General features: G+C 50.8%; 1 long non-coding RNA gene across 1 annotated transcript; it reads left to right on the forward strand.

Moving 5' to 3' along the window:
- Positions 1–59: 59 nt before the first annotated feature.
- LOC114100981 (uncharacterized) lies at positions 60–21,217 on the forward strand. Its single transcript, XR_003584191.2, has 3 exons — positions 60–270; positions 413–530; positions 19,525–21,217. It is a non-coding gene; the product is annotated as an uncharacterized lncRNA (long non-coding RNA).
- Positions 21,218–25,022: the final 3,805 nt, after the last annotated feature.

Below are 25,022 nucleotides of genomic sequence, written 5' to 3' on the forward strand. Positions count from 1 at the left end.
TTGCCGGAAGTCACCCAGGGAGGAAACCACAGGGCTGGTCCGCCCCCTTCGGAAGGGAAAATACCCTGGCCCACAGACCTGCTCCAGCAGCCTAGCTGACCCCAAATCATGTGTGTGTGTGTTTGGGGGGTGGGAGTTAGTGGGATGGAAAGAAAGCAGGCTGGAAGAGTTGAGTCCTGCAGCTGCAACCCCGGGAGATGCCTACAACAGTGACCTCAGCCCTCTTACTGCCCCCCATGGGGAACAGGAGACATGGGTCTGGGAGAGAAGGTAGGCTGATAGCAATAACAGCAATAACAAACCCTAGCTGGCAGTTTATTGGGGGCGGATCTTCCCAGTGCCTGGCCTTGCTCATCATACTTGACAGGAGTCTTCTGGAGCATTGGGCATTATTATTTGTCCCGTTTTACAGACGAAAAGACTGAGGATCAGAAATGTGAAAAGCAGCTTTCTGAAGGGCCCAAGGTCAAAAAGCGATGAAGCCAAAAAACAGGACACTGGGGATGACCAAACCCTGCACCTGTGCACAGGTAAGCCATCCAGGGTCACAAATGGGAAGAAATAGTGCCTGTGGGCAGTGACAGCACCGGCGGAGAGTCGGGTCAGTCGGTCAGGAGGCAAATGCGGACGTCCAAGGCTGTGTGGTGGGGGAGCCCGCTCAGTGCCCTGGAGCCGAGGGCTGGCCCTGCGCGCTGCGGAGCTCGCAGCCTAGAGCCTACCTCCGTAACCGCCAGAGGGCGGCAGCGCCCCGCCAATGGGCTGGAAGGCGGGGCTGGCTGCGGAGGAAGAGCCCCTCCCTCCCCTCCCCTCGCGGTCTCCCCACCCTGCCCCCGCCCCCGCGCGCACACCTGCGAGGGTCACACAAAGGCGCAGGACTCCCCGCGCACCGCGGAGCAGACAAAGGCGCGCCAAAGCGTCGGGCCTCTTCCTTATCTCGACGTACAGGGTCCGAGGATGCAGAATCGCAAGGCGCCTCCAAATACCTCTCCTGCGGCCCGGGACTCCCCGGGACACGCTGTGCCCCACGCTGTGGGGGCCCCCCCAAACCACACGTCCGCAAACATACGTTTGGACTCACCCAGACCTACACATACACGAAAGTGTTTCTACACGTGGACCCTAGCACTTCAAACACACACACAGACTCCTATGAACACATCTCTGTGCACATGGCCCCAGTCCTCCCTCCTGACCATGGTCTCTCCTTTATACAGACACCTTCTTCTACTCCTCTATGTGGACCCTTGGGCACAAGGTCACATCTACACATATGACCAGTCTAGGTCTGGCCACGTGTATCTACATTCACACACATGCACACCCACAAGGGATGTGATAGACAAGCACAACTACATGGGTGCCCTCCCCATCTGCACATGGCCAGTCACCCGGATACACCTGGGCAGGCAGGTGGGCAAGACAGCCATGACCACAGTTCTCCCATCTGCACAGGGAGGACAGTTTCTAGGCTCCCACACTCCACAACATTCCATACCGTCAAGGCCATTGCACAGAGGACACCCACAGACCACACAGCATCTGGCTGCAGGGTTCCACACATGAAGGTCTTTCAGATAGCAGTCTGGTGGCAGTGGGCTACTGGAGCCTTGTCTTAGAGCTGCATTTGCCCAGTGAGCTCTTTTTTCATTTAGGATTTATGTTTGGGGGGGGTTGGAAATGGGGGTCATATGACATTAATGGGGGGCAAAATACACTGGACACCCCTATGCTCCACCCTGAACATATTCAGCATCATCAAAGTGAGAAGCACACTTTTACACATGACTCCAGGCCAGCCCCTTAAGTGGAGCAAGGAGAGGACCGCCCACTTCTAGGGCAGTGCTCCCAGGTCTGAAGGGGAGTCCAGGAGCTGGGAAGGCCTTACTTGCTCCCTCGGGGGATGAAATCACCACCCCTGTCACCTCCCATGTTGGCTTTACTGTTATTGCCTCAGACCAGAGCTCAATCCCTGGGCCTGAATGAGGGGACCTGGGGTGGGCCTGCCCAAGAGAGAACAGAGGGGCAGAATTTGGGACACAGTAGGTAGGTAGGACTTGACAGCTGGGAATGGAGAGACCCAGGCAGGGGGAGATGGTGGCCTCCCTGACGGAGAAGAGGACTCAAGCCAAGCTGAACAAGGCAGGTAGGACACAGGCACTGGGGAGCAGTGGGGGCCACTCGAGGTGTAGGGAGCCTGCAGGGAGGCGGCACAGGGGAGGCCAGGCTGGGCTCAGGGCTGAGCGGTAATTAAAGGAGACGTAGGGGGCTCCCCAGGGCCAGCGGGGCTGGTAACTGACACGCGGGCCCCATTGCTCCGCTCATATTTCTCGCCGGATCGATACGTTTGACTCCCGACAAGACAATAATCGCTTGTACGCGGCTGGCGAGTCGATCAAATACATTATTAGAGCGAGGTCCCCCGGGGGCCCGCTGGAGAGTGGGGGGGCAGCAGCCAGCCCACCGGGGACAGCAGAGAGAGATTCTTCACCCCTTAGGGCCCCCCTGCCATGGCCTATTCCTCCCGGCCACCCCTGGGGACACTCTCTGTGGCTCAGTTCCCCAGTATCTCTCTGGACTCCTGTTATCTTTAGCAGTCTTTCTGCTCAGCCTTCAGCCTCATCCCTGCTCTATGTGGAGACCCAAAGGGCCTTTCCCCATAGATGCTGGCCTCATCTGTAGGGTTTTAGCATGTGGGAGTTCAGAGGGGCACCTCAGAACCCTTGCCTGGTCCGAGACAGGGAAACTGAGTTGCAGGCCATACCCTGAGTCCATGACTGGACTTGGAAGTGAACCTGGGCCCCATATTCATTAGCACCAATTTTTCTCTACCTGGCCTCCCTTCTGCATCTAAGCACATTGGCCTTCAGCAGAGTCCAGGCCAGGGACAGCCTCCGAGGGATAGTGAGAGCTGGCTTAGAGACCTACATGGGCAGGAAAACAAGGATGGTAGGAATGGCAGACAAACCCATAAAGAGAAGTGTGGCCAACCCTGCTGCAGGCCAGGCAGTCCGTCAGGGGCCTCAGTGACCCTCAAACCATGCCCAGCCTCAGCTCTGGCCCACCGCAGGCAGTGCTTGCCCATCTCTTGCCCACTTTCCCATTTTCTGGGCTCAGAACTACTTCCTGTTGACATGCTACCTAACCCCCTGGATCTGAGGTTCCCTCAGGACTATTTCTTCAACAGCCCCAAGTCAAAGTCAAGTCCTATATAGATCGACCAGCATCTAGGGACTCAAAATATTTCTTTACCTTTTCCTCCTCACTATCGTCATCAACACTAGCAGTAGCAGCAGCATCACTGTCTATTCTGTGCTATTTGAACCAATAAATTATTCCTAAATCTTCACAACAGTCTGAAGAGGTAAGGTTTGTTATCATCCCCCATTTTGTTGGTGGGGTTCAGAGAGTAGAGTCATCTGACCCAAGTCACATTGCGTGTGAGTGGTAGAGTATGAATTCAAACCTGGGTCCATTCTCCCCACAGCTTGTTCTCTCTCTGCTCTGCCATGGACCTCCTTTTAGACTTTGGAAGCCTCCCCATCATCCATTGGACAACAGGAATAGCCACTCTGTCCACTCAGGAACACTGGAATCCTCCACAGCCCCCACCCAACTCTGACAGCTCTTAGAGCCAGTTTCTGGATGTTCAGCAAGGAACTAGGTTCCTTCTGACCCCATCTGGTCCTGCCTCAAAGTAAGCCAACCCTTCTCCAGTTCCTTATTCTATACATTTCTTACATGTTTCTGGGTTCTGAGCCCTGTGCTGGGAGCAGAGGACCCAGAAATGAGCTAGACCTGACTGCACTCAAGTTGCTCATGGTGTGGGGGGAAGACATGCAGATAAAATATCTGCTAGTCCATCCCTCAGTCAGTATCCAGGAAATGCTACTGTGCCAGGACATGGCTAAACCCAGAGAATACAGGGATATGCTTTATCCCTCATCCCCCAGAGCTTACATTTTTGGAGAGGAGGATCAGTTTTTTTTTTTTAAATCACCAAATAAATATATAATCCCAATTTGGGAAAAGTGCTTTCAAGAACAGGTGAAGGACCCAGGCACAGTGGCACATGCCTGTAATCCTAGCGACTTGGGAGGCTGAGACAGGAGGATCATGATTTCAAAGCCAGCCTCAGCAACTTAGCGAGGCCCTAAGAAACTCAGTGAGACCATGTCTCTAGATAAAACATAAAACAGGGCTGAGGATGTGGCTCCATGGCTAAGCACTCCTGGGTTCGATCCTCAGTACCAAAAAAAAAAAAAAAAAAAGAATAGATAAAGGAGCTTAAATGGATGGTGGCACATTGCAGAAATCTGTCCCAAGGAGGTAACATTTACTTTGTAATTCAGCACAATATTCAGGATGCAAAAGATGTGGAGAAAAGCATTCCAGGCAGTGTGAACAGAAGAGGTGGTGGCCCTAAAGCAGCAAGCAACATGAAAATTCCAGGAACTGAAAATCAGCCTGTTCAGCAGGTACAGAGTGAATGAGGAAGAGGATATGATGATGAGGTGAAGAGGTGCAGGGCCAGGCCACACAGGGCCTTGCAGCCCCTGGCAAGAATTATGGAATTTGATTCAAGAACAGTGGGACACCACGAGAGAGTTTTAAGCAGGGAAATGACATGATTTTGTGAACATTTTCATGGATGATTATGGCTGTGGTGGTGGGGGTACACCAAAGAGCCAGAGGGTGAGGGGGTCAGCCATGAGGAAGCTGATACAGTGTCCACATGAGGGATGATGAGGACAGAACCAGGAAAGTGGCAGTGGGGGAGGAAAGAAGGAGGTGCCTCTGGAAGAAATTTTCTGTGCAGACAAAACAGGATTTGGTAGCTAGATAAATCTGGGGTGTGGAAGAGAGGAAGGAGTCAAGAGTGAGCCCAGCTACTTGGAAGTAGTTCCTGCATAGGAAGATGGGGGAGGAGGGAGAGCTTAAGCTCGGATGAGAAAGATCAGGGCCCAGAGAGACAAGAACCTTAAGGATGGATTTGATGTTGTAGATGGAAGGCTGCTGAGAGGGAGGTTCTGAGTGAGGAAGAGCCACCAGGGACGGTATGGAGACTGGCTGGTGGGGTGAATCTGGAGGCAGGATGACCAGTGCTGAGAGTGGACACTGGTCCAGGCAGCCAGGGAAGACTGAAACATGAGGTGAAGGTGAGGATACAAACTCAATCTACAGTCACTAGGGACCAGGAGATCAAAGGGCGGGGGGGGGGGGATGCTAGGCTATCTCTGACGGACATTGGGAAGGGGAACAAATTTGGGGGAAGATCAGAAAGAAGCACCTTGGAATCAGTAAGGTCTATGGATCAGACAACCAGTGATGCTTAATAAACCACACTGACACAAGACACTGGACATACCCACTACTACCCGAGCTTCCCAAATCCACCAGAATGTGCAGTCACCTCAAGTAAGAAGAGAAGTTCTGTTCTGTGGCTCAAAAAAACATAAAAATCAGAAGACCAGGTTGCTGTTTTACAACTGGACATCTGATGATTTAGGGACAGCCTCCCTGTACACTCTCGGCCTCAGTTTCCCAACTCTAAGAGGAAGGTAGGCTAAAGGGATACTGTTAAGACTTCTTTCAGCTCTAAAATTCTGTGGCTTGAAAGAAGCAAGAAAGGTAAGAAAGACTGATGATCAGCTCAAACAGAAAGAGAATGAATTGCAGGTCTACTCTATGGAAGACCTCACTGAGTTTATTTAGAATCCCTTGATTCCTCACTGCCACCTTAGAAGTAAGGACTCTTAATATCCCATTTTAAAGATGAGGAAATTGAGGCCCACAGTCACCTGAAGTCTTGCTGACCTCCAAGCCTGTGCTTAAATTGCTGTGTTGAGCTCATTGCTCTTACCCTAACACATGTCTCTCTCAGATTGTAGGTCCCCCAAGAACACAGTCCTTCATTTCCATTGCCACATACTCACTGGTCTCCAAAGGAGCAGATTCCTAGAGTCTTGTCACTGTACCCATGGACATCCCCTGCTGCACCCAGACTTTCCATTGCACGTGTGCACACACATGCACATGCACACATGCATCCTGCTCTGCTCCAGCTCTGACTTCCCCTCTTCCAGCATCTCAGTGACCACTATTGTTTCCCCTGTGCAGGGAGCTGTCCAAAGGCTGAAATGAATCTCCTTAGTCCAGACCCTTATCCTTGTCCACCCAGGGCCTTCTGGAGACTCCTGGATGCCCCCAGGACAAATCAAATCCCCATACCATGGCCTCAAGAGCTCTGAAGGGCCTTTGTCCACACAAGCACCAAACTCCAGCTACACTGGAGGAACTGAGTTCATCCCCACCTTGGGGCCTTTGACCTGGTTGATGCTCTTGAATGCCACTCACCTCCTCCCAGTTTTCTCATCCTTTAGGATTCAGCTTGGAGCCGGGTGTGGTGGCGCACATCTATAATCCTAGTGGCTTGGGAGGCTGAGACAGTAGGATCACAAGTTCAAAGCCAGCCTCAGCAAAACTGAGGCTCTAAGCAACTCAGTGAGGCCCTGTCTCTAAATAAAATACAAAATAGGGCTGGGGATGTGGCTCAGTGGTTGAGTGCCCCTGAGTTCAATCCCTGGTACCTTCCTCCCTACCAAATAAGATTCATCTCAGAGGTCACTTCCTTAGAGGGCACTATATTCATCACATTCTACTATAATATTCATTTTTATTTTCTTCATGGGCTTTTGAATTTAATTACTATCTAGCTGTTTTAGTATTTTGACATCTAAAATGTAAGCTCTCTGAAAGCAGGTGTTCTTTTCTGTTTTCTTCACCATGGTATCCTAATGTTATCAGTGCTGGGCTTGAACCCTGTTATTGTTGAATGAGCAATTCCCTCCAGGCTTCCATGGCCCACAAACTGAAGTCTATGGCTGGATCTCCAAGCCCAAATGGATATGCCCCCTGTCAACCTCTTCAGCCATTTGCCCTCTGAGTTCACCTTCAAGCTTTGCTCAGCAACAAGGATTACGATGCGTGCCGTGTCCCTCCTGCCTGCTTTATCTTCCACACAGATTCTACCCCCTGCTCAAATCTCCCCTCTCTGGAAGCCTTCCCTGACTCCACCAGAAACCCAATCAATAGGAAGGACCCCAGTCTTCCTACAGGACCAGGCAGCACCCCTGGGCCTTAGCACTATTCGTACTGTCTTGAGTTACTTCCCAGTGAGGCTGTCCCCTGCAGCCTGTGATATTCTTAAGGATAGGACTGGGTTCGATTCATTATTGTTGAGTTGGGACCCAGCATGTATCCAGGGCTCCAAAATGTATTGAATGAGGACATTTTCGCCATAGACTAAGTATAAGTATACATATACATGAATATTATGACTAGTTGGAGGGTTAGACAGATTAAATGGGTTCTCCCACTTATTTGCCTTATAACTAGGTCAAGGACTTCCCTCTCTGAGTTGCAGGTTCCTTATCTGTGAAATGGAGGCAGTAACACAGGATGACAAGAACTTCATTCATGTTAAGTATAAACTTGCCATCATGCCATAAGTACAAAATAGTTCATTAAATCAAGGTCTGAGTGAAGGGAAGGGAGGGGATGTGGGGGTGGAAAGAATAATAGAATGAATTGGACATTATGACCCTATGTGCATACATGATCACATGACCTGTGTGACTCTACATCATGTACAACCAGAAGAATGAGAAGTTATACTCCATTTATGTATGATGTGTCAAAATGCATTCTACTGTCATGTATAACTAATTAGAACAAATAAAAAATTTTTAAATCAAAGTCTGAGATTGATAAAATCAGGAACAATCTTGATGCCACCAATAGAACAGTGGTTAAATAAATTGGTGGTATGTTCATATTCATGAATCTTATATGGTCATGAGTGAGAATGATATATATCTATGGATATGGACATGGAAAGCTCTCCAAGGCACTATTGAGAAAAAATAATCAAGTTGCAGAATGAAGTTTACACTTAGATATCATTTAGGTAAAACACTCTACATTTTCTGTGGGTGCACAGGCATTGAGAGGAAAAGGTCTGAAAGATAATGAATTAACTAATGACTACTACCTTTGGTGAGGGAACCAAGACTGGAGAAGCATAGAGGATTCAAAGGAAATTTTAACCTTTTCTGTAAATGATTTTGGTTTTGGCTATGAGATCATATTCATTTTTAAATTAAAATTAGAATACCAGGTAGAAAAGCAAAGCAATGATTATCCTAAAGGTTTATCAGGCTGGAGGCTCGTGGTTGCCTCCAGCAGGGAGAGAGGGTGCTTGGGAAGGGATTCAGGGAAGGAACTTATGGATGCTGGGGTGCCTTTGACACCTCAACTCTAGTGGTGATGATAGAGATGTTCGCTGGGTCAGCATTCATTCAACTGTCCATTTTTGTCCTGTCCAGTCACCATAAGCTTCCTGAAGGCAAGGGCAAATTTGTACACGTGATAGCATCATCTGACTCTTCTTCCCTCTTTCATTCCACTGCTCAGAAACAAATTTAAATAAGTTGGTGTCCAGCGTTCGATAGGGCGCGCCCGTAGCTGCAAACACTTGGCGGGACTGAGGCTGCTGTCCAGGGTACTAACAGCCAAGACCGGAAGGCCATGGGGGAGGCTGGCAAAGTAAGCCAGTTCTAAGACTTCTTACTGTAAAGGCCACTCTAGATTGTGCCCTGTGACTTGACGCCACCCCTTCTGTACTCCCCCTGGCTCTCTCCCATCCTCTACACACTTCCTTCATGCTGGCTGGATCTCGCTTTCTGCAACCCCAAGCCCAAGCTCTCCTCCTTGCCTCAAGACCTTGCTTTTGCTCTTCCCCTGCCTCATGCAATCTTTCCCCAGTCATTCTCCTGCCTTCCCCCCTCACTTACTGCGAGGTTCCAGTTAAACATGACCTCTATAGAGAAGTCCTTTTGATCACTCTAACTCTTCTTCTCTCATCACTCCATTCTTTACCATATTGCATTTTCTTCTAACACTCTCCTCTAATGTTCAAGTTTCCATGTGTTATGTATTATGAACTTGCTAATTGTCTCTCTTCCACAACCTGAATGCTTTTGCTTGGAGGATGGGGGCATGTCTGTCCTGTTATTTTTTGGTGGGGAGGGTATCAGGGATTGAACTCAGGGGTACTCAACCACTGAGTCACATCCCCAGCCCTATTTTATATTTTGTTTAGAGGTAGGAACTCACTGAGTTGCTTAGCATCTCATCATTGCTGAGCCTGACTTTGAACTTGCAATCCTCCTGCCTCAACCTCCCGAGCTGCTGGGATTATAGGCATGTACCACCATGCCTGGCTGTCCTATTATATTTTGTCTTCCTTTTAAAAAGTACTTCAGGTGCAAAAAACTGGATTAATTATAAACCTTGGTCACGGTGTATTCCCATCACTGAGCTAGATAGAGCCCTTTTTCATTATTTATCTGTTTACTTAAGTGTTTTTTTAAATATTTTTAGTTTTAGATGGACACAATAACTTTATTTGTTTATTTAGTTTTACATAGTGCTGGGGATCCAACCCAGGGCCTCAGACATGCTAGGCAAGTGCTCTACCACTGAGCTACAACCCCAGCCCAATTTAAGTGTTTTTAATAATGTGTTAACATGAACCCACCACTCAACATTCAGATTAGATCTGTGACAATAATCCCACTGAGTTGTCTTTCCTGTGTCTCCAGTGCCTGCAATGTAGTGGGTATTCAGTATATATTTGCTGAAGAGAAAATGACCTCCATACCCTGCCAAAGGGGACTATTGGGAGTGTGCACCTGGGTGGGGGTGGAGAAGAAATCAAAGGCCCGGCCTTCCACTAAGCTCCCCACTCTCCAGTGGGGACATTGATGCTTAGCAAGTTAGGTCATTTACCTGTGGTTACGGGGATGGAACTATGACCAGTACCAGGCAGCTGGACAGCAAAGTCCATGTTGCCAACATGGTTTTCTTCCTCAAACTTACGCTTTGCCCACCTCTTCCCTTTGACTCAAATGGTGGACTTAAACCTGGGCTTTGCTGTCCAAGATATCCACATGTCTCCCTTCCCTGTCTTGTTATAGCCTCCTGCCAATAAGAGCCAGTCACTAGGAGCTTGTCTATTGGTTGCCAGCCTTGAGTCACAAGGACTCTGGGGTGCAGACCAAATGGTATTCCCCACTCCACTTTACAGGCTCTTGGCACCTTCTGCAAGCCCACACAGCAAGTCTAGGTGTGAGAGGAGCCTACACCTTTCAGATCTACTTGTTCCTGACACCACCTTACTCAGAGTTCACCTCCTTCATGGAATCTTCCAAGGGAATGCCTCTCACTCACTTCCAGGCTTGATCTCATTCTGATCACAAATTTCTGCTCAGTGCTAAGAACACCAGGAACTTTGCAGTTTATGTGAAGACCAATAAATAGATGCAATCCAGGCCCCTACCTCCCAGAGGTTCCTCCAGCCTCTAGAGAAAAAGTAGCAGATGCCCTGGTGAGAGGAAAAGCTCAGGTATGTGCAAGCCCAGACCTTAACTCTCTCTCAATGTCTTTGAGCCTCAATATCATCACCAATTCCAAAAGTGCCCTCTGATTCCTTCACTCCCCTACTGCAATCCAGGCCACCAATCTCTGCCCTGAATGACTTTAGCAACCTTCTCCCTAAGGATCTTCCTACTTCCATGCTTGACCCTGATGAGTCTTGTCTACTCTTAACACCTAGAGAGAGTATGCTCAGTACCCAACAAGCACCTGGCTCATGGAGAGTACTCAACAGAATGCTGAATGCATTTGTTCCACGGGGACACCTGAGGCTTCTGAACCTTAGTTTCTACTTCCTTAAACCAAGATAATAATTCATCTATTACAAGAAATAATGAGGATCCAAGCAGAGAATGAATACTGATAATGCTTTAGAAAAAGTGCTCCAAAAATATAAAAGCTTAAAAGAGCCAGAACTAGGGGATGAGCACGATTTCAGAGAGGAGCAAGGAGGAGGGGCATGGCCTTTTATCAGGTAATCTTATTGTATTTTATATTTCCTGCTTCACTAATTCCTATGAGGTGGTGGTTATGACCCAGAGGAAGAAACAGGATCAGAGAGAAAAATCCAACTACCATGGTGTCACAGTGAATCCATGGCAGAGTCAGGATTTGAACCCCTCACACTAAAGCATTCACATTTTCTAAGCACCTCCTTAGCTGGGGGCTCTCAAAAAACATTTCTGGGTTGAATCAATGAAAGTCAGCCAGAACCATTGGGTCTAAATGGCGGTCCTGACTCTGGCACTAACCATTTGGTGACCATGAGCAAGCCACTTGCCTTCTCAGCCTCAGTGGCCCCATCTTGAAAGCAGGATTAATGACAATGCCTGCACCTAACGTGTCAGAGTCAGCAAGACAACCCAGGTCCCAAAAAGCTGTCCATAAGCAGCTATTAGGATTGTTACTCTTCCACTTGAGGGAACAGTGTGAGCAAAAAATGATGAGAGGCCAGTGGAGAGAGGAACACTCAGGGAGGGCCATGCAACAGAGGGGACATCTAGAGCCAGATGAGAAAGGACTCCCAAATCTGCACCTAGCTGCCAAGGCAGGAAGTGGGAAGTATTGATGAGTCCTGAACTTCAAGGAATAGCTCCTGACCAAGTGTATGATCCTCAGGAAGCCATAGAGGTAGTGAGGTCATTGCTGCAGAAGCATCCCCTATCTCCTGCCCATCGAATTATCTTCTGACCCAGAGCCCTCCCTTCATTCCAGGTTTCTCAACCCCACTAGAATCCCACACTCCTAAGCCATTCCTGCCAATCTTGTTGCCCAGCCCTGGTCCTCTAGCTCATGCCCTGGCCTTCCCCACTAACCAGCCTGAAGGAAGGCTCTCTTTTCTTAGGAAGGCCTTTTACCAGCTGGAAAGCTGTTATCTGAGGGTAGTCAAACACTTACAACTAGCTGAGGTATAAGCAAGCATGTGACCTGTGGCTAGGCATGAGTGTCTACACACAACTTTTTTAACCTAAAGGGCTTCATCCCTCGAGTCAGTGGGACCTGTGTGACACAGAGCTTCTTACTCCCTTCATAACCAGGGATCTGTAGACCAAGACAGCAAGACATGGACACTGACTTAGTGGAAAGATCTGTGGATGTGCAGTGGAGTGACCGGTTGGGTCACTGAGTCTTGGATGAAGATGGCAGCTTAGAAAGGAGATCTAGGGTCACCTCAGAATTATTTTCCTGTCAAGTGACCCCCATCTGTCGGCTTCTCAATTCACCCCAGAGATTCTGAATCCCTTGCTCTTTCCTCTGCTCTGTCTCTGCTCTTTCTGAGGCCACCCTTTTCTCTCTCTCTCCACCCCCTGGCCTATCCTACGGCATAGGCTCTTCACTCCATCATTTGCTCCACACATATCCCTTGAACCCTGTCCATGTGACAGATACTGAACTAGGGATCAGTTCAGTATCAGTCATATCGACAGACCCCTGTCACATACAAAACTCTTAACCCAGAAATCTGATAATGGAGGTGGGGCCTGGGATCTTGAATCTATCTTTCACACTACTCCTTAAAGCATGACCCCAGTCATGTCACTCCTAAGCCCAGACTGAGCAGAAAAACCTTGGCATACCAGAGCTTGCTTTCTCTCTTCTTTCTTTCTTTCTTTCTTGTGTGTGTGTGTGTGTGTGTGTGTGTGTGTGAGAGAGAGAGAGAGAGAGAGAGAGAGAGAGAGAGACTGAGGATTGAACCCAAGGGTGCTTAACCACTGAGCTCTTTTTTAATTATTTTTTTAGTTGTCAATGGAACTTTATGCTATTTATTTATTTATATGTGATTGAACCCAGGGCCTCACACATGCTAGGTAAGTGCTCTACCACTGAGCTGCAACCCCAGCCCAACCACTGAGCTCTTTTTATTTTTTATTTTGAGACAGAGTCCCACTAAGATGCTGAAGGCTACCTCTAACTTGCAATCCTCCTGCCTCAGCTTCCCATGGGACTGGGATCATAGGTGTGCACCATCATGCCCAGCAGTCCTTCCTATTTCTACAGATTCATCTTCCCAAGCCACCAAGAGATAGTGACAGCCCAGTCCTGCATCCTTGAGATATCATCATGGGGGCCCCTAATATGACAGTGGGATGACCACATTCACCAGAGTGGGGAATCCTGCTAGAGAAGCCCCCAGTCCTTTTGCAGAAACTAAAAGAACCCTGGGCTTTCAAGACACAGGAGATGCCACGAACACCATCTGAACTGCTTATTTTTCAGGGGAAAACCAGGCTCAGAACAAGCAAGTGACTTGAGCAAAGCCACACAGGAAGTGTGAGGCAGACAGAGGGCCCAGCCCTCAGGACTCCAGCTCCACGTCTGCAGGTGTAGACAGCTCTCACTCCAGCAGTTACTGATACTATGAGAGAGAGAGAGCAGAGGGGCAGAGACCCTTTCTCTCTGCTCCCGTTGATGTTTCAGGGGCTCTGTTTATTTTTACAGTAGTGGGAGGGGGGCTGAACCAGGAGAGATGTAGGAAGACACGAGAGATGGAGGGGGGCAAGGGTAGAGGGAAAAACAGAGCAGAGAAAAGAGGAGTGAAGGGAGGGAATAACCGGAGCCTTGAAAGGTAGAACAGAGAAGTATGTGCAGGTTTTTAAATCCCTGGAGGGAGAGGCAGCAATAAAGGAAAGAATCAGAGTCAAACAGAGAGACGGAAACATACAGAGAAAGCGAGGAAGAGACAGAGAAAGCAGAAAGAGAGAAAGAGAAAAGAAAGAAGGGAAGGGAGAAAAGCAAGCTGTGGTGGGGCCACTGGGCCTTCTGCAAATTACTTCCCCAACACCCTCTTCTCGGCCCCTCACACCAGCGGTCCTTCGGGTGTGTGGTGTGTCCCTCCCTGGTCCTGCGCAGAGATGAGGCTGATCTATGGAGAGGTGTCCAACTGCCGCCCCTGTCTTTCCGCCTTCACTCAGCTGCCTCCCAGAAAAAAGAGGCAGCCTTCAGAATAGAAGGGGTACAGGGGGTCCCAAGGGCTGCAACAGGGCCAAGGCTGGGTCTGCCTCCCCCTCACCGTGGTGTGCTGGGGACACCCCATCTGTTCTTGTTGGTGGCCCCTGTTGGCTGCGGCTGCAGGGCAGGCTACTGCTCCCCTGATTTTAGCCAACACCTCCCTCAACCTGTGGCCATCTCCTGCTGCCCACTCCAACACCCTTCTGTTCTTCCTCCTCCTGCCCATCCCTGTGCCCCACAAGACCATTCATCCAGAGCCCACCTTTCTGCTCCCCTATGGGCCTGGGGTTAGGGAGGGGAACACAGCAGCCTAGGTGGGGGTGGAGAGCTGGTGGGTTATTGAGGATGTGCAGGGACTGCAGCTGACATGGATGAGGAGGAAGAGGAGGGGGTCTTGGTGATGGACGATGCTGATTCTTTGGTGGGGCGATGGCAGGCCAGGGGGTGGAGGAGGGCTGGGGGAGGGGTGGTGAGGAAGCAGGTTGGGGGGAAGCAGGACCAGGCTCACATTTGGCATTCAGGGCAGCTGACAATAAAAATGCTTTATTGCCAAGAAACTGGATCGATCGGGGCTGGAGGGGGCCGGCAGGGGGGACGCGGAGGGCTCAGCGCAGAGGCCGGCGGCCCGGCCTCCGCAGCGACCAGGGCCCGAGCCGCCCTCCCCCCTGCGCCCCCCTCCCCGCCTCCTGCCCTTTCTCTCTCCTGCAGCCACCGCTTAGTTCTTATTATATTTTTTCTTATATATTTTTTCCCCCAGCTTCTCCTGCTCCTGTTTTTTTTCTCCTTTCTTTTAATTTTTTTAAAAACTCACTGCACTCCCAGTGCTGCAGGCCAGGTGGGGGTGGGGTGGGGGCGTCTGTCCAAGCCAGGCCCTACCCACAGGGCTTCCAGTGCTGCTGGTTCCAGGATGAGCCCCACTTTGCCTCCATACCCCCAAGTTTGATCAGGTTCCCCCACACAGCCTGGCCCCTTCCATGGCTAGTTTCTCCTGTAACCCCTCCTAAGAGCCTCCCTTCACCCAGGGAGCACCCCCACACCCGTAGTGGGCACAGAACCCTGGCCAGACCTTCCTCCCCTCCCCCCTACCTGGCCCCCTGCTCACTCCCTGAGCCATTTGGCTGATGGTCAGAACTGTCCGTCAAGGGGGCTCTGAGCCCCTGGGGACCCAGATGGGAGGAGGGAGGGGGAGAGGTCGGGGGTCAGGCCACGTCCCCTCAGCTTGTCTCTTTCCCCTCCCCCTTCCTAACAAAGGGAGCAGCGGCCTGATGCTGGGGTGGGGGGTGCCTGGTACTCAGGGAAGCAGGAGAGGAACTGTAGATGGCCATGGGCAGGAGGCGGGGTGGGGGCTGCTGGCCCCTCCTCGGCCCGCCCCCTCGGGTCAAGGCTAAGGTGATTCCTCAACCTCTCCAGGCTGGGCTTGGAGGGGAGGAGGATCTGGGCAGACAAAGAACCGGAGCCCCCGGGAGTTGGGGGCTGGGGGAAACACCTGGGACCCAAGCAGTTCTGACTGAGGGAGGGGCTGAGACCAGGCACCCTCCTGGCCCTGGTCTCACCCTCCTGATGGCCTTGTCTCCCATCTGCAGCAATCTCTATGAATCCCAGAGCCATGACAGAACCTTCCAGCTGGAGCAGGGTTGCATGCGGGAAGGAGGGAAACTGAGGCCCAGCAAGGGGAGACAGAGCAACGGATAGGATCCAGGATGGAGGCACAGCCCCAGGGTTCTCGGTGCTGTCCCTGCACCTTTCCCCTACTACCCCTTCCTACCCAGGGAGACCTATTCCTTCCCAGGTCAGGGATGACTTAGATGGATGGGGCAGGTAGTAGAAGTTTCTGTGGAGAAAAGAGAGGCTGAGTCTCTTCCAGCTTAGGCCAGCAGGGAGGGAAAAGAACCAGAAAAAAGAAATCCTCAGTGTGATCTGGCCTGGCACTGGCCTGGCACAGTTATGGTGAGAAGCAGATGCAAGGAACAAAACCATGCAGACAGGAGCCCCTGAGTGCAAGGAAGGGGGCCTTCAGAGAGGTCTCTCTTTTGCTCATGCTCACATAGCAAAGGAAGAGGATCGACAGTCCTGTCTACCCCCACATCAACAGGACACTGTCTTGGGGCCTCACACCTGCCCTTCCTGACTATGGAGGGCAAAGGGGTATCAAGGTGGCAAGCAGCTCTGAGCAGGGGTAAAGAGCTGCCAGAGAGACAGAAAGAGATGAGCAGATCTTCTCTCCCACCAAGGCTGAGATGACTCTCAGAGAGAGGGCCGCAGCCAAGGGGAGGAGGGAAATGGCAGGGCAGACCTCTTTTGGGGAAGTGGGCCAGGCTCAAATGTGCCCCCACAGCCTGTCCAGGAGGCCCCAGATGGGCCAAGGACTATAGGGGTCCCGGCTGCCCTCCCCCAAACCTCCCCTCCCTTCTCTCCCTCTCTTTCTCTGCTGGCTATCGACCGGGGCTGTGACATGGTAGATCAATACGGCAGGGATATAAAGCCGGCTGGCTGCCTGCCTGCCTCTGCCTCTCTCTCTCTCTCTCTCTCTCTCTCTCTCTCTCTCTCTCTCCTTTGCTTGCCTTGCTTCCCTTCCCGGAGCCAGCCGCACCCAGGCCCCCACCCCCATGCACCCCTTACCCCAGCTTCTGAGGGGCCAGGGCCCCCGCCACCACTCCCCTACAGCGGGAGAGCTTAGGGAGGCTGAGAGCTTGGACAGCCAGGAAAGGGGGTGAGTATGGGAGTGGGCAGGGAAGCAGACGGGAATGGTGGTCACACTCGCAGGTAAGGGGACTGGGATAAATTGAGAGACAGTCCCCCAAGAGAGAGCAGGCATCCCCTCATTTGGGAGCGGCTCAAGGAGATGGGGCCCTTTGAAGGTTCGTGAAGGATAAAGCTCTGGGAGGTGGGCAGGGGCCCCTAGGGGCACTGGGAGACACTGTCCTGAGTCCACGGGGAAGGGAGGGCCTGGGGTGCTGGAATAAGCTAGGGTGAATGGATGTGAAAAAGGGGCACCTCAGGCAAGCCTGCCACCCACCCACAGGGCCAAGGCTGCCCCATGCTGTGGATCTCTGTGGGTGGAAGCTGCCTTATCCTCACCCCAGGGCCTGGCCTGGGTGTGTGTAGGAATGGGGGGCTTGTGAGGTGTCAAACAGGAGGTTCCAGAGGGAGGGCTGTGGTGTCCAAGTTGCTATCCGTACAGGGTATGTGCGGGTCCGTAAGCTCTGCCGGGCACTCAGGGTCTGTGTGTCCTTAGTGTCTTGGCTCCTGAGTCATGTCTGTTGACCACGAGTCTGTGGGTGTGTCCCAGGGACCTCCGGGGTTGTATGTATATTTCCATGGGTGTCTACCTGACCCTGAGTGTCCTCAAATATGTCTCTTGGGAAAGTGTGAATGTATCCCAAGAACATTTCAGGGGATACTCTCTGTCCCCAGGAAATGTGAAGGCTGCATGCTCCTGTGTGCTCTCTGCGTGTGGTGGCATGTACATGCCCCAGCGGAGCATGTCTGAGCACGGGTATTTCCGTGAGCGATTCTCCCTGTGTCCTGGTGCCTGTGTTGTGGGTGGCTGAATGTGCACTTCAGGGCTCTGTGTGGTTGTCTCTGTGTGTGTGAGAAGCTCTTTCTCTTTATGAGTGTAGGAGTTTCCATGTGGTTTCTCTGTGTCTACGTGCTCCAGGTATCCTTGTGTGTTGATGGCTGAATGCATTTCCATGAGTGGAATGGAGGCTCTGGGTGTGTCCCTGTGTGTGTCATGGTGACTCGTGCACATGATGGTGTATGTGGTGTGGAGAGGCTACACCCCTGAGTCTCTGATTGGGGAGGGGGCAAGGTGGCAGAGTCTGCCACTGAGACTAGCTTGGCCTTTTCATCAATTCATCATCTCCAAATACCAGTGTGAGGGCCTGCCTGCCTTCTTTCCCTTTCCTGCCAGAGGCCCCAGACCCCTGCCAGGGTGGGCACTGGCCCCCTCCTTTCTCCCACCTTGGGCAGGCAGTACCTCTGCTCTTCAACACCCGCTGCTTTGGTGGATGCCACCTCAGCTCCACCAAGCGACCTCCGTCCCTCCCAACCCCCCCAGCGCCACCCGCTCCCCCCGTCCTCCCCCCACCACAAGTCCAGTCCAACCCAGACAAAAGCAATTACTCCTGAGGTAGGATGTGAGTGTGGGTGTTAGAAACAGAAAAGGGGGGAGGGAAAGCAAGAGAGAGACACACACAGGCAGGGATGGACAGCCAGAGACCCAGAGAGACAAGGATGGAGCAGAGATGGACAGAGAGACAGGGACACAGAGAGAGACGCAGAGGGAGAAGCAGAGTCAGAAGATGAAAGAGACCAGAAGGGACACAGACACAGAAACCAGGAGGCAAAGGCAGAGGGAGGAAGGGCAGGTGGAAAGAACATGCTAGAGACACACAGAAAAAGAGACCAGAGGGATGCAGAGAGACAGGGAGACGGGACACACAGAGGGAAACCAGAGAGGAGAAGCTGCAAAGGACACGGATCAAGAGAGAATGGGAGCCAGAGACGGAGAACTAGAGGACGGAGGTGCGGGGCGGGTGGGTACAGAGAGGGACGGAAAGACTAGAGAGAAGGAAACGGGCAGGAGCCCAGGGAGCCAGGGATGGAGACCGAGGGAGAGCCGCAGACGGAGATGGAGGGCAGTTGGTGATGCACTAGGAACTCAAGACAGCAAGCTGAAGAGAGGCCAAGTCCAAAGTGATTCTCTCTCTGCCCCCCCTCTGTCTCTGTCTCTCTCTCTCCCTCACACACACACACACACATGCACACACACACATGCACACACACACGCGCGCGCTCGCGCACACACACACAAATCAGCTGTCTCCCCAGCCTCCAGGTCAGAAGTCGGGGATGCCTGAGCTCTCCGGCAGTCCGCTGGGCCCCTCGGAGCCAGAAGCAGGGTGGAAAAGATGAGCAGATGGTCCCATGGGCTGGGCTCACAGCCACAGGGCAGTTGGGAGCAGGGATCCCCCACCCCGCACCTCACCCTCACCCTCCACACACAGGGACACAGGCACTGGGAGCCTTGGATCAGTTTCCACAGTCCGGCAGTCACAGTGGGCCTGAGGAGGGCACAGAAGCCCGGGCATGGGGCACTTCCTTCCTGCCCACAGCCCATTTTCCGGGGCTGCCCTCAGCCTCGTCCTTCCATTCTTTCTCAAGCCCCCAACCCAGGGGCCTTCATCTCTCACCTCTGACATGCTCTCGGTCCCGTGCCCTCCCTCCCCTCCCTCTCGGTTTCTTCCTCACTGTCCCGACCCTTCTCTGCTTTCTGACGTCTCCCATCTCCTTTCTCTGTCGGCACTTCTCCTTGCCCCTTCTCTCTCTACATGTCTCTCTCCCAGGGTGTGCTCCAAGTTGAGTCTCTCACCCACGCCCTCAGGCATATTTCTGGACTCCCTCTCTCGGCTCCCTCTGCCCCCCCCCCCCCCCCGCCCCCGGGGAGCCTAGGCCATGGCAGTGTGGGAGTCCTGGAAGCAGTCCTGAGGTGACAGAGGCAGGGACACAGCTCTGTTCCTGCTTTTCCTTCAGGACCTTATTTTCTTCTCCCTGTCCTTGCCCCCTTCTCACCCCCAGCAGGCTCCACATCCCCTCGTGGCCCTCTCTGGAGACAGAAGTAAGAATACTCCCCACACGCGAGACTCAGAAACCCTGGCACAGAAGAAAAGAGGTGACCAGTAAGGAATGGAGAGGCCAAATACAGACGAAGACTAAGAAAATGAGAAAGAAGAGGACAGGGTGGAACCACATGGCAGAGAAGAAGAAAAGGAAGGAAGACCAGGAGCAGAGACCTGCCGGGCATTGTGAGCCAGACAGTCTGGGTGGACATGGGACACTCACCATGATTCCCAACAAACCTTGCTAAAAACTTCTAGGGTTGGACCCTAAGGCCTGCCCTCTGTCTGCCAGCTCTCACACAGACCCCTGAGGAGCACCCCCCTCTATCTGAAGTCAGAGCCCAGTGCCTGCCCTCAGCTCCTGGGGTTCCATGCTTGCCAGAATGGTGATCACTCGGCCTTCAGTTGCTGTGGGACTGTCAGGCATTTCAGGGACCCGTTGTTTCAAACCTGCTAAGAGATGTGAGCCATTTTTACCTCATCCACATCTGTATATCCCATCCCACAGCCAACAGACACTCTGTCTATAGCTGTCTCTACCTACCCCACCCAGTGACAAAACTCAGCCAAAGGGATCAAGCAATCTCCCCACACCCCACAATGGGAGACATCCCTTGGCATCTGGACTATAAATCCAGTGAAGAACACCAATGCCCAAAGCCCCTGCCCACAACCTGGTTCACACAGCTGCCACCTATGGAGTATCCCGTGGGTTTCACCCAAAGTCACTAACACCAAGAAAGCTGCCCTCCCCGACTAAAGCTGTGTTCTAGCACCCCCCAAAACCCATCTGTAACAGTAAATGCCCAACTCCTAAAGCCAAAGCACCCCAATTTCAATACAGAAGGAAACTGGGCCTGAGGATCTTGATACATCCCTGACCACCTATCATTTCTGGATCTTTTCTGCACCCACCACCACCTCTACACCTTCACCTGGAGTGAACATCTCTACCTTGTGGCTCAACACCCTCTTCATGCAGTTCTCTTCAAGTCACCTCACCAGGAACAGTGATGAAAGTCTTTCACTCACAGCTAAATGCCTGCTTCCAAGGCCTTTAGGACTCTGTGGTTAGTGTGGGTTCCCTGGGGCACACCCCTGGTGAGTACATCTGAATCATCTCTGCAACCCTGGGACCAGTTTCACATAACTTTTTGTGTAAGGATGAAGGGACAAAAGAGAGGGAGAGACAAGGTGATAACACAGCCCTGCTCCTGCCCTGGCACTCTGAGGACATCAGGCCCAGATGACTGTAGCTGGCCATGGGGACTCTGAGGCCAGGCTAGGATCCATCCACCATGCCCGATAGTGAATAAGAGCCAGTCAGCTAGACACACCTTCCCACTTACCAGAGCTGTAACTTATTCCTTGGCTTTTCCTAACCCTCAGGAGCCTTTCCTTATCACTTTCTCCAAAATTTTTCTGGAAGCCCCCTAAGCAGGCCAGTCTCTTCCCTTCTTCCCTAACCCAGCACCTTGTAGCCCCTTGGTTGAGGTAATAGTGTTTATGCCTGACTCTTCATCAGCTGGGGGCCCCTCTGAGGCCTCAGAAGATCTGCCTTTTTTCTTCTCCTTCAGACAATAGTTCAAGGCCTAGTGCACAAGAAATTCCAGAAAATGTTGGCTGTAAGAATAAATGAATGGATAAGGGTTTATGTGTCTGTTTGCTCACTTATGTATTCAAATACTTACTGAGCATTTATGTTGTGCCAGGGATTGAGTGCCGATGTGTTAGACAAACAGAACTTCCCCTCACCATGAAGCTTATGGGGGAGACACTAAGCACATAATATATAATCAGCCCTGGTGACAGTGCTCAGCAGGGAAGAGGGGTATAATCTTGCTCAGGGATCAGGGAAGGCTGCTTAAAGAAGGGGAGCCTTAAATGGAGAACTGAAGGAGGCAGAGACTGAACTCAACCAACAGCAGAGAGAAGCCCTGGCACAGGTGGGAAGAGAACTGGAGGAAGGAGCCGGGAGAGTGAAGGAGGGGGAGCCACACCCTAGCAAGGCAGCAGAGGCACACCTGTGCCCAGGCTGGGTGGAGGGGGGTCCTGCACACCCTGGAGCTCAGTCCCCACAGAGCATTGGGAAGCCTGCAAGCAGTTTAGGGGAATTACTTACCTTCCAAGCGTGGCTATAAAGGAAAGACAGTGGAGACAGGGGCAATGTTTGTTGTAGTTGTGTGACAAAATTATATACATAAAAGTGTGTGACATCCTTCAAAGATGTCTCCCTGAGGGTTGAATTTGTACTTGAACCACTCAGATATCTGGCAACAGCCTCCAAGGCAAGTTTACAAACTCTATCAGCAAAACACCTCTCTAGTGTATTACTATCTCGAGTTTTACTGAAAAACCCGCAAGTAGTTCCAGGTTTATTCAACACCTTCATTGCTAGGTTTAGCAGAGTTGGTGCTAAATCAGACGTAAGGTGTTCTCCCAAATCCAATTTACTCCCAAAGCACAAAGATCTGCAACCCTGTGGAGATTCCAAAATCTATGGTAGGTTTTGATGACGTAGAAGAATGAAAACTTTAAGTTCAGGCAGATCTGAGTTCAAATTCTGACTCTACCACTGACATGTCAGGAGACATTAGGCAATAATCAGGGCTAAGGACTGTCACCAGGCCTTCCCCTTTTGTTCCTTAGTTTTCTTCCCCTGTAATAGGTGGCTAACACCAACTTCACAGGATCACACTATAAATTCAAAGCAAAATATCCATAACAGGACCTGGCACATAGGTGGCCCCTAATAAATGTTTCCTCACTGGAATGTAACTCTCTGTCACATGTTACCAACTCTGTCCATATGTCCATAAAACCATGATACTTAATGAACACCTATTTGAAGACAAAAAGTAAAATAATAGACCTAACCGCAACCCCTACCAATGCTGTTAGCCCTCTGTTACTTTAGTCCAATTTTCAGGCAGGCCTCAAAGCCAACCTCTAGCCCCCAAATTAACTCTGCAACCTGGAAGATCCTAGACCTTCTTTTCAACCTCAAGGGTATCAGAGAGGACAGGAGTATTCCTGGGAAAGCTACAACTCTGGTTCCCTGAATAAGACACACTAGTGAAAGGACATGTTCTATACATAAGACACCCATACCTCACAGAAGAGGGATCTGGGAATGAGCTTTGGGGTCTATGAATATCCCTAAGTGGTAACAGAACTGGGTAGGTATGTGTTTTCCAGGGAGGCCTATAATGCTGCAAACCTAGACATCTATAGTATATTTGGGACCACAGGGAGATTTTTGAAACTTTGCATTAGTTGCCAACATTTTTAAGTTGGGAGATTTTAGCTAGGTGTGGTGGCATACATCTATCATACTGGTTATGCAGGAGGCTGAGGCAGGAGGATGGCAAGTTTGAAGACAGTCTGGGCAACTTAGCAAGATGCTACCTCAAAATAAAAAGGGTTAGGTGTGCAACTCAGTGATAGAATGCTTATCTAACATGCAAGATGCCCTGGGTTCAATCCTCAGTACAGGGGGAAAGGATGGAGAAGAAGAACTAGGAGATTTCACATAAAAATTGGGATTTCTGGCTTTTCTTGAAAAATTAGAAAATCTGGCAAGTCAGGGCTACCTTTGTGCATGAGCATAGTCAGTGGACCCACCCCTGCCCTGATGCTCATTGCTAGGGTCATGAGAAGCCGAGTGGAACCCACACGAGGGTTAATGCCCAGAGCCCTTGCTTCCCACAGATTTGAGTGGCTGGAAAACTTGGGCTTTGGTTTGGCCACCTCACTGGGACTTCACAAAGTATTATTTGCTCAGGGTAGTGCTTCCAGTTGTATCTTGAGCTCCTACTTCCTAAGCCTACATGATTTGCAGAGAACTTCTTTCATCTTTACAACACCTCTGTGTGGTTGATACTGTTATTTCTCATCCTTTGGCAGCTGGGGAAACTGAGCCATGCCCAGGATCACAGAGCCACCTGTCCATCCTTCCTCTATCTCATTTGTCTTCTGGACAGCACTGTTATTATTTCCCATTTATAGGTGAAGAATGGAAGCATCAGTTTTTCCAAGTCCTTTGCAATTAGGCATACCTGACCCCAGAGCCATGATCTGAGCCACTGTTAACCTCATCTCTCTCCCACTGAGCCCTAACACTCATCCAAAGGAACACCCATGGTTACCAACACCAGAACTACTGATTTGGTCAGAAAGCTACAGTACATATGGAGAAAGAGAACAAACCAGTCAGACTCTAACCTCTGGGGTTTGGGCATAGCACAGGGAAGGAAAGCAACCCCCCAGGGGAGGCCAGTGACCAGGATTGGAAAGCAGAGGCTTCTGTGAGTGGTCAGGATCCCTGAATACAGCAATACATAAGACTTTGAGGCCATGGCTCTTACCTCTTAGGCAGACGCAGCAAAGCTAATACATTCAGGCCACCAACCCGGTCCAGTAGAGAACCTAGAGAGAGAAAGAGAGGGGTGGGGGGGAGAGAGAGAGAGAAAATGGAGTCAACATCCCAGGGAATTGGTTTCAGCCTCCTGTAGGATGATGCACCCCTCCAGCAGACAAATTTTCTTCCTGTCTCACCACCAGGAGTTGTAAGTTGGTGAACTGTGAAGGCAGGTACCTGGAACTCGGTTCCTGCTGTCCACTTGTTACCTTCAGTAGTCATATCTGGCTCCTGAACCTCAGAGTCCACATTCTCGTAATGGGCATATTGGTATCTGCCCTAGTTGCATATATATTTTTCCTATCAGACAGGAAGCTCCTTAAATGACAGGGACTGTCTTGCAGTTTAGCATGTGGCAGAAGGCCTGGTAAATTTGAGATACTCTCTAAGTACATAATGGATGACTGAATGAACGAATGAGTTAATTAATTAGAAAACTGTTTCTCTCAAAAGACTGCTGGGAGGATATAGTGAGAAAGAAATTTGAAGAGTTTCTTGTTATTATGTGCCTATGTACTGTGGGGAGATGAAAATGAAAATCCTAATGATGATATTTCTGACTTGTGCATTTGTCCATTCATTTTTTTTCCTTTGGTTAGTTAACAAATATTGAGGGGGCACAGACAGGGCCTCTGCTCTGTCTGCTGGCAGGTTCATAAGCAAGTTGGGGATACAGAGTAATGCCAACACACTGGGGTAGACAGAGGGTGCTTCAGGAATCCTAGAGGATGTCAGGGAAGACTTATGGAGGAAGCAAACACCCAAGCCAAATCTCAAAGACAAATAAACTCTAGTCAGGCAAAGAGCCAGGTAGAAGGAAAGAGTATGTGAGTCCTTTGCCTTCCAGGGTTTGTGACAAAGTAGGAAAGGATAAAACTTTGGAGATCACAGAAGCGTCACCCTGTAGGGCCTCAAGAACCTAGTCTAAGCAATTAGGTTTCACCAGAGATGGAGAGGGACAGGACGCAGTTTGTCTTTGGATAGGTCCTTCTTTATGCTGTGTAGAGATGGAGAAGACAGAGAGATAGACAGGAGGT

Source organism: Marmota flaviventris, chromosome 18 (genome assembly GCF_047511675.1).
Source record: "Marmota flaviventris isolate mMarFla1 chromosome 18, mMarFla1.hap1, whole genome shotgun sequence".
In the NCBI taxonomy this organism is placed as follows: Eukaryota; Metazoa; Chordata; class Mammalia; order Rodentia; family Sciuridae; genus Marmota; species Marmota flaviventris.